This window comes from Apium graveolens, chromosome 5 (genome assembly GCF_009905375.1).
Source record: "Apium graveolens cultivar Ventura chromosome 5, ASM990537v1, whole genome shotgun sequence".
NCBI classification, from domain to species: Eukaryota; Viridiplantae; Streptophyta; class Magnoliopsida; order Apiales; family Apiaceae; genus Apium; species Apium graveolens.
The window spans coordinates 260,046,282-260,056,993 of record NC_133651.1 but is presented as its reverse complement, the minus strand read 5'-3'; positions in this window follow the sequence as shown (position 1 = coordinate 260,056,993).

Sequence of the window (10,712 nt, the reverse complement as noted above, 5' to 3'; positions counted from 1 at the left end):
GGCATGTCGGTTGGTGTTAACTGGGAGTCGTTATACCCCATCCTTAGAAAGGTGTCATGGAGCAAGATATCCACAGAAGCACCATTATCCACAAGGACCCTCTTAACCGGGCTATTTCCTATTATTGGTGTTATGACCAGCGGGTCGTCATGGGGAAACTTCACACCCTCTAGGTCGGAATCATCAAAAGCCAATGTTACTTCTGTCCTGGCCCTCTTCGGGGCTTCTCCAACAATATGCATAACCTCTCTAGTATATGCCTTTCTGGAATTTTTGGACAATCCAGCAGCAGTTGGACCTCCAAAGATCGTGTTTATCACAGGCCCTCGAGGTCTCGGCCCTCCATAAATGGTGTTTATAACTGGTCCTCTAGGCTGGGGGTTTCGCCCCTGATCGTCTTGGTCCCTCCTACGATCTTCAAAGTTCTTCCTTCCATTATTATTTCTGTCCCCTCCATCTCCAGTATACTTGTTCAATCTTTCTTTTCGAATCAAAAACTCAATTTCATCTTTCAATTGCCTACACTCATCGGTGTCATGGCCAACATCTTTGTGAAACCTGCAATACTTGCCCTTATCTAGCTTGGCGGGATCAGCCTTCAAGGGCTTAGGCCAGCGAATATCTCTATCTTTCTCAATCTCCATCAAAATCTGACTTCTGGGAGCATTCAGCTTAGCGTATTCAGTGAACTTTTGCCCAGGTCCTCCCTTCTTGGGGGTTGAATCAGGGTTTTGTTCGGTTCTAGGATATTTGTCCTTAGCGATATACTCCAAATCAGTTTTTCGTTTCTTGCCTCCAGTGGGCTCATTACTTACTACGGTCTTCCTCATACTTTCTTCAACCTTGATATACTTCCCTGCCCTCTCTTGGAGCTGCAACATGCTCTCAGGGGGTCGTTTGGCCAAAGACATCTTGAAAAACTCATCCCTAGTTCCCTGTTGCAGTGCTATCATGGCTACCTTATCATCAAGGTCTGGGACTTTTAAAGCCTCCTTTGTAAAACGATTCAGGTAATCTCTTAAGGATTCCTTAGCTCCCTGCACAAGACTCATAAGAGATGCTGAACTTTTCTCATGGACTCTTCCACTGATGAATTGCTTAATAAAAGCCTGACTTAATTCTCTGAATGATCCAATAGAATTTGGGGGTAGGCGACTGTACCATCTTTGAGCCATACCCGACAGGGTTTGAGGGAAGGCCCGACATTTTATAGCATCATTCACGGGTTGCAGCAGCAGTGCATTAGAGAATGTCCTAACATGATTAGCGGGGTCTCCCGTGCCATCATAGGCTTTGATAGTGGGCATCTTGAATTTCCTTGAGATATGGGCATTCATTATCTCTTCTGTGAAGGGTGGAGTTGGATCATCAGGATCTCCAAGGGGAAGGAGATTGCTTGGATCAGTTCTTGGGACAGCAGCCCTTCTTCTTACCGGACCATCCAGGTCTATGATAGGAGGAGGATTTCTCCCCTTAGGAGGCATGTGGGGTCTGGTGGCTTGGTGAGCCTCCAAATCACGCCTCAGCCTTTGGATTTCAGCCTCATGAGCCCTGATCTTTTCCTGCACTTCTTGGGGATTCGCCCCTGGGGTGCTTTGGGGGCGTTGCCTTCCATCGGCCATTGGCTCTTTTCCAGGACGCCTCCTTCTCGGGGCCACTTCATCATCCGAAGATTCCGAGTCTCTCTCAGTGTATGGAACAAAAAATTCCCGATCCTCAGGGATAGGATCCAAACCTCGTATATAGGGGGGCGACCGCCCTCGTGCTTCGCTTCGCCCAGCATATCCGCTTCCTCCAACCTCAGGGTAAAGGGGCATCCCATAAGGGGGGTTAGTAGTAACAATAGTTGAATATTCATACCCGACGGGTCGAGAATTCACAGGTATATGTATTTGTTGAACTTGAGGATTCGTACCTTAAATCGGGGGAGTTGTCCCTTGTAGCTGGGGTTGAGTTGCCCCTGTCTGGGCTTCCTCCTGAGTAGGTGCATAAGTTGAATGGGGAGGAACCTCCACGGTTGATGAAATCACCTGGGTTGTCTCTAATGGTGTTCCTTCCTCTAGAGCTCCAATTGTTCTCCGTGTTCTCGCCATGGTTATTGTTGTGATTCCCACAGACGGCGCCAAATGTTGTGGATAAAAAACTAAGGTTATTACTTGCTGTATTTAATACTAAGATTCGGGAGCTCAAGGCCTTTAATGGCTGCTCTCGTGTTTCGTGACTCAATCTGCCTTTACGAGATGCCTACGTATCTCTGTGAATTAGAGAATCAAGCCAAAAAACGTAGTTCTGATTGGTGGGGGTGAGACCCCTTATATAGATGTTGGGAGTCCTTGAATTGGACTTGGTATAGGAGACTTGGTGGGCAAGTCTCATAATTAGAATGGACTTTGGAGTCCTAGGTAGTAGGAAACTGATCTTTATCCTTTTAGGTCCCCTTGAAGCTAATCTCCAAGGATTTATATCCTTATCGGGACTCTTTTCAACATCTGATTTGTCCCTTATTAATTAATTACGAAATTAATTAATAATCAGGGCTTTTGGGCCTTTTTTATTCCATCAGGCCTGATCTGGTCCATCAGGCTTAACCTTTCTGGTCTGAGTATCATATATCTTTTTATTGGGCCTAGCAGCCCACAGTTTGTACAATTAATGCAGTATTTAATTATACAATCATAATTTATTTATCCCTATCACTATATATATATTAGCCCCACATTTTATCTTTATAAAATGCTTTAATAATAATTAAAACTATTTTAATCATTATTTCTTTTTCTTAACTATTTAGAAAATAATTCTCTCTCTCATTATTTCATCAAAGAAAATATTCTTTTATGGTGTGACCCTGTAGGTTCAATATTATGCCGGTAGTAGAAATAAATAATAATAAACTTTTATTAATTATTTACATGAATACTAAAATTCACTAAATATAATTAACTGATTAATTATATTTATTCTACATCGTGAGTGATGCTTCTCAACATATCGCGACTATCCGGATAATATGAATTCACTGCTTAGAATACCAAGAACCTGTCAGTGACTAGTTACCGTACAATGAATTCCTTCTACCCTTACAATATCCCGATTAAATACAAGGCATGGATCTCGTGTCAGGCCTATCAAATTTAATCATATGATTTCTTATTCATAATGCAAAGTTCATATTAATGCAAATTAGAAACTCTTTTCTAATTTCATACACTCTGGCCAGAGATACCAGAACTCGCATACTAAGAATAACATAGGATATTCTCTTCCTATACTGGAAGGGATAGATCCTCTATTGACGTTAACTATCTCTATACACAAATCCCTATGCCCAGAATAGACCTAATGGATGTCCTTGAGACTAAGGACTAAACCAAAACACAGTTCATTATATACAAGATAACTTTAACGATCTCAAGTCTAAGGACACTTGTACAACTATCACTCAGTGAATAACTATTGACACGTGAATAATCTCCATTAGTTATTCAACTTATCGAGTCATGTTCAGTGAACTTATTCCCTAATAATCACCTACATACTAGCTATAGTGTCACCACACAAATGCCTATGAAAACAGACATCCTCCTGAAGGGAGCAAGCATATTATGTACCAATCTTTGCGGATCTGCTAACATCCGATTAGTTATCCTATGATCAGGAACTGGTTAAGTCTAGAGTTATCATCTTCTAGATCTCACTATTATAATCTCATTATAATTCTAGAAGCTTACTCTAAACTATGGAGCATCTTACTTAAAACACTTTAAATAGATAAAGCCCATAATAAAACCAAAATAAGTCTTTTATTAATTTCAATGAAATCAAATAGGAATACAAGAAAGTTCTTCCTAACTCATCATACATGATTGGATTTAGGACAAACACTTTCAAACAGCCACTCATAAAATATATCAGTATTCGATATCATTTTATTAGGGAGCATGTCATGGAAGGAACAATTGAGCTTCACTTTATTCCAACTGATCAACAAGTAGCTGATATCTTCACCAAGCCCTTACCAGAAGCAACGTTTGGAAAGTTACTCAATGAGCTTGGGATGGTTAGCTATGAGAAAAATTGATTTGTGAGATACTGATTTCTTAAGTCGGATCTTGACCCATTTAATCCTGATGATGTAATTAAATCTGATACCGGTTGTGAGTATGTTATGATTTTGTTCAATTATTTTTCCTAATTCATACTTGATTTAAATTGAGTATATTTGAGAATTATTCTTGTACATTATTATAGAGTCGTTAGTAATTTGGATATTTGTGGTAGCGTAATTGCTAGTTTTTAGGCACAGTATCTCTTATGCTCCTTAAAAGTCGTGCATGTCTAACTAGAATTACACATTAATTTTGCCACAAATAATTCTATCCAATCGGAACATGCCATGTGTATTAGTGTCTTTCTGTCTCTTACTGATATAATCAGTCCGTGATTAACTGTTCTTATTCATATTAGACATACAATATACACGAACTGCTCCTCATTGATTTTCAAACTCTCATCTTTTCGCATAAAACCCTAATTTTCGAATGGCTACTATTGAGTTTATTTCTTCTTTCTCTGCTGTTAAGTATGTGTTTAATCACACAACTTTTCCGGCTATAAATTTTAAATCCCCTTTGCATGAAACTGAAATTTCTAATGTTTTCAGAGTAATTCAGGATTTTTTATCCCAAAGTGATATTGGGTATGCTCTCACTGCTCCTTCTAAAGTTTTTTAAATAGATTATGCAGATTTGGGAGAATTCAACTATTGATGCTGAGAAAGGGGTCATTCTGTTCAATTACAAAAATCAGGAATATGAGAACAATGCAATTGTTGTTGAGGAAGCTTTGAAATTGTTTGCGTTAAATGGCAGGACAGTAACTGTGACTCCTACTGCAACTCTTTGTTAATGGGTCGGAGAGATTGGTTATAGCGTCAATTTCACTAAGGCTCGGGAGATGTTCAGAACAAAGCTAAGAAAATAATGGAATTTCTACTTCGACTGTATAGGTAGAGCTTTTCTGAATAAGGTATCTAATTTTAATGCCCTTCAATTATCTTCCATACAAATAGGTTACTCATTGATATATGGTCATACTTTTGATTATGGTAACACTATTATGCAATTTCTGATAGCTATATTTAGTGATAAAGCTGGTGGTGTCGGTTACACTAGGTTATTACAATTGATTTTTACATATCTTTTGTCTGGTGAAAGTTTTTAAAAAGATGAATTGTTGATGATCTTTTAAATCAATTTTAAGTCTCTGATTGATTTGGAAAAAAGGACAGATACTTTCAGGAGAGATACAGTTTTACCAAGAGAATTGTGGGTGCTTTTGTCTAACAAAATGCCTCACAAGTACAGTTTTCCAAATCCTGACACTGTGGAATAGGGCACATCCAACCATATTCCTGACCAAAGTATTTCTTTTTCATCACTTAAATCTAAACACTCTGTCACATTTGATTCTTCCCAAAAAGAATCAGTTGCAAAATCAAAGACAATAGCTAAGACTAACGTGTTTCAGAGACAATCAGGTCTAAAGATTGTTTCACCTTCACCTACAACTTTGGAGAAATAAGGTGGATGAAGGAAGAAAAATGTTTCCTCATTAACAAGCATCAAGGAGAATGTAGGTAGAAAGAAAAGGAAGACTACAACTTATGTTAAGCTGGTAGATGAGTTATCAGATACTGAGACTGATAGTGATGGCCCAATTATTTTTAAGATAACTGCTAGACCAGTCGAGGCTACCGGTGCTATTGCCGAAGACGACCAAATTTTAGTTACAACTGCTAAGTCTAAGAAAAGGAGTCTGATCAAGTAATCAGAAAGAGTTAAAAAGCAAAAAGACGGTCTTAATGTATTGGCTGACATTGCTCTGGATCGGGAATCTACAAATCATGACAAGTCATTATCAAATCCTGACATGTCTCAAGCAATTCCTGACAAGATAGTGTCAAATCATAATCAGAAAATTATTGATTCTCAAGTAGCCAAAATTGTTAAAATTGCTAAAGAAGTTGGTCCGCAGAAGTCTGTCAAGAGAAAGGCAAAGACTTCAATAGTTTATGTCAGCAAAAATACCAAACTTCAACCACCATGGAAGGGGTACATTACACAAGAACCATCTTCTCAATGTGAAGATGTAACTATTAATGTCCCAGCTACACAAGAACCACTTCCTCAAAGTGTAGGTGCAAGCACTAAATCACATATGACTATTTCTGACATTGCTTAAGGAAGTCATTTTTCTATGGCTGATGATATTCAGAAGATATTACATGACAAGGAAGTTCTTTAGAAGCATATTTCTCAATTAGTATTGTTATCAATGCTCCTATTTTTGAGGAAGCATACAAGAACCTTCAGTTCAAAGGATTGAAGAAGCTTCTACACCTCAAGTCTCACAAGAACTAACAGTTCAAAATATGTTGCAAACTTATTCATAAATCCTGATATAGGGTTAATTCCTAACCATCAGTATAATTCTAACACAAGGTTGATTCCTGATGAAGCTGTTCCTGACACTACACATCCCGCTGTACTGGTTGCTTCTACAGACAGAACTTAAGCCATTTTGGTACAACCACTCAAGGCCATACCAATGGTTTCTACTGCTCAAGGTACAAATCCTTTACACTCTATTTTATCCGATAACATGATTATAAATAGACCTATTACTAGGGATACCTCTATTTATATGACTACAAACCACTCCTCTTTGCCACCTCTTATTTCTTCTTATTCTAGAGACTTGAGCCTTTCTAGTGAGTTTGTGAGAAAAGATTCATAGAAAAATAGATGTTATTCCCAAACAATCTAAACAAGAATTACAGAAGGGGGGTTGAATGGAATTCTGACATCTTTTCAGATTTCAAGTAAGTTCTTCTACAAATAAATAACTGTGTTTGATTTTGCAATAGTGCACAATGAAAGTAAAATGGATATCAAATCACAAAGCAATTATATACAAGTATTTAAAAACTTTCTGGTGGATTGAATTTTTCTACCAGAGATATATATTAAGTAGAGAACTCTGTGTTTCAAAATGAACACAGCTGTTTACAAGTTCAAGAAAAAGAACTGAGAAATTCTATAAAGATTTTGCCTTATCTATTTCTCAAGTAATTGCTTACTTTCTTGGATACAATTCAACTTGCTACCCTTGGTTTATATATCACCAAGTTACATGATAAAAATACAAGATAATAAGACAAACTATATCTAGTCTAACTTCATGCTGCTATACTTCTCTTTCCAGCATCTTTGAATATCATCTGTTTAGCATGGAAATGGAAATGCTTCTTTATTCTCTAAATCCTTCAAACAGGCTGCCACATTCCATTCACATACAACCAACGCATGTGACTGTCAAGTCACTATCAACTGCTCTTTGAATTTGAACATTCATTGAAACTCGGATTGATTATTCGTTGGAACTTTGTTTGATCATCCGTTGAAACTTAGATTGATCATCTGTTGGAACTCTGGTTGATCATCCGTCGAGACTTATGTTGATCATCCGTTAAATCTTTGTAAATCATCCGTTGAGACTGTCTTCTGGATAGTTAACTCTACTTCATTTACATAAGATTACAAGGCATCTAATATTTACAATTAACCATCCTATCTTGCATATCAATCTAGTAGTTAACATGAATTCGTTAGGTCCTGAATTATCGTCGAAGGGGGGTTTAATACAATAATCACTAAATTAAAAATTATTTCGAATCTTTAGCGGATATAAGATTTAGTGCTCGGTTAGTGGTTTCGTGTTCTTGAGAGAAATAGTGTTTGGAATAATAAAACGAGGAACACAAGATGTTGGATATATTTGAGATGTCATGTCTAATATATTTCATGTTTAGTTTTCAGATCTTAACAAACAGGAAATATCAGTTCTTACTGGAAGCAGTACTTACTGGAAGTCAGGACTTAATGTCATATCAGGACTTAAGGTCATATCAGAACTTAAGTACAAGAGGACTTACAGTTAAGGAAGGAAACTGATTAACAATAGAAGATCGAGACTAATACAGAAGAAGATATGCAAGGAAAGAGTTAGAGGACTAGAAGAATTATATAAGATATCTGATTGATATATTTTAGGAGACAGAATTATATTCCATATCAATTAGAAGTTATCTTGTAACTGTGTACTATATAAACACAGACATAGGTTTACACTATATGTGTTATCATTATCGAGAAGATCATACATTGTAACCTAGCAGCTCTCGTGATATTTGTTCATCACTGAGAGAGAACAGTTTCATTGTAACAGAGTTTATTATATCGAATACATCTGTTTTCTGTTACTTGTGTTCTAAATCGATTTGATTGTATTAAACACTGTATTCAACCCCCTTCTACAGTGTTGTGTGACCTAAAAAGTGGTATCAGAGCTTATCTGTTAACACACATACAATAAAGATCCAAAACAATCATGTCTGAAGAAGCAGAAAATCCAACCAAACCCTCTAAAACTGAAGAAACTCCAAAGACTCAAACCCACAGTCAATATGAGACTATTAGGGTTCCCATGCTGAGACCTTCTGAGTATCCCATATGGAAAGTGAAGATGCCTATGTTTCTGGAAGCTACAGATCCAGAATACCTTGACAGAATTAATGAAGGACCACATAAGCCAACCAAGTTCTCTGTTGTAGTTGCAGATCAGCCAGCAAAGACCGTACCAAAGGAGAAAATCGAGTATACAGCTGAAGATATCTCATCTATTTCCAAAGATGTAAAGGTAAGGCATTTGCTGCATAGTGCCATTAATAATGTTATGTCAAACATGGTAATTCACTGCAAGACTGCAAAGGAGATATGGGATGCCTTGGAGACAAGATGCCAGGGAACTGATGCAATCAAGAAGAACAGGAGGGCTATACTCACTCAAGAGTATGAGCACTTTGACTCAAAACCTGATGAGTCATTAACTGGTTTATATGACAGATTTGTCAAACTCTTGAATGATCTGTCACTGGTGGACAAGGAATATGATCTTGAAGATTCAAATCAAAAATTTCTTTTAGCCCTTCCTGAAAGTTGGGATTTGAAGTCGACTACTATAAGAGACAACTATGCTCTTGAAGAAACTACTTTGGATGAAATCTATGGTATGCTCAAGACTCATGAACTCGAGATGGATCAAAGAAGCAAGAGGCATGGGAGAAAGTAAAGGACAGTTGCTCTTAAGGCTAAGGAGGAATCCCCCAAAGTGGTTGTCTCAAAGAAAGGCAAAGAAAAGGCTCTCATCATAAAGTCTGATTCAGAATCATCAAGTTCTGATGATGATGATTCAGAAACTGAAGGTCTACCTGAAGTAGATGCTGATGAAGAGATGATGAAATTGTGTGCTCTTATGGTGAAGGGTATCACAAAGATAGCCTACAAGAAATTTAGAAGGGGAAAGAAGTTTTCCAGGAAAAGTGGAAGTTCCGATAAGAACGGATTCAGAAAATTTGAAGGCAAAGGAGGAAAGTCTAATAGAGGAGATTACTCGAATGTCAAATGCTACAACTGTGGTGAGAAAGGCCACATATCTTCTAACTGCAAGAAAGGAAAGAGTGAGAAAGGCAAGGCTCTTGTCACAAAGATGAAAAGCTGGACAGACACTTCAGATTCTGAAGATGAGGAAAACTATGCCTTGATGGCAAATGCTGATAGCAGTTCTGATGCTGCTGAATTAAAGGTACCTCAAACAACTTATGCTTTTCATACTGATGATATTACTGAGTTGAGAGTATATCTTAAAACCATGTTTATTAGTTACAGAGATCAAACTTTGACATGTGAAAGATTAACTTCTGAAAATATTGCTTTTAAAAGGAGGAATGATTATTTAGAAAAAGAGTTAGTCATGTTCCATTAAACTCAGAAAGAAAGAGATGATGCCTTTTATGTTAGAGATGAAGTGCTAAAAATGAATAAATCTCTAAAAACTGAGTTAGAAAAGGAAAGAGAAATTATCAGGACTTGGACTAACTCTGGAAGAGCAACTCAGGATATACTAAGTAGTGTAAACTGGAAAGAGGGCTTAGGTTATGGAGATGATAATAGTGAAAAAGAACTGAACAAATTGAGCCAATTATTATTAAATAGACTACTAAGCCAAAGGTAAATCATGTTAAGTTTGTAGCTAAAACTGTAAAGTCTGATTCTGAAGAGATGAAAGATACTGAGACAGAATTTGAGGCAGAGTCAAATTCTGACAAATTAAAACAGGATAAACCAGCTGAAGTTAACATAGGCTTAATGAAAAAGAAGCAGCTTAAACATAAGCTGAAAGAGATTAGCAGTTTGAACAAGGTAAAAGCAACTAGGAAAAATAGGAATGGAAAGGAAGGTGTGAATAAAAGTAATAATTATATGCCTGTTCCTAATGCTCCTAGAAAGAAATGTTATAAATATGGAAACTCTAACCATCTTGCTTCTTTTTGCAGGAAGAATAAGAATATTAACTCTTTACCTCCTAAGTCAGGAGTTAAGAGTCAGTATGTTAGGTTTAAGCCATAAAATCCTTGTTTTCATTGTGGTAGTATATGGCATTCCATTTATACTTGTATGGAATATCATAGTTTGTACTATGATTATTATCAGATAAAACCTTCTTTGAAGAAAGTTACTTTAATTCCTTCTAGTGTAAAGTATGATGCAAAGTCTGATACTGTAAAATCTGATAAGAAAAATGTTAGCATA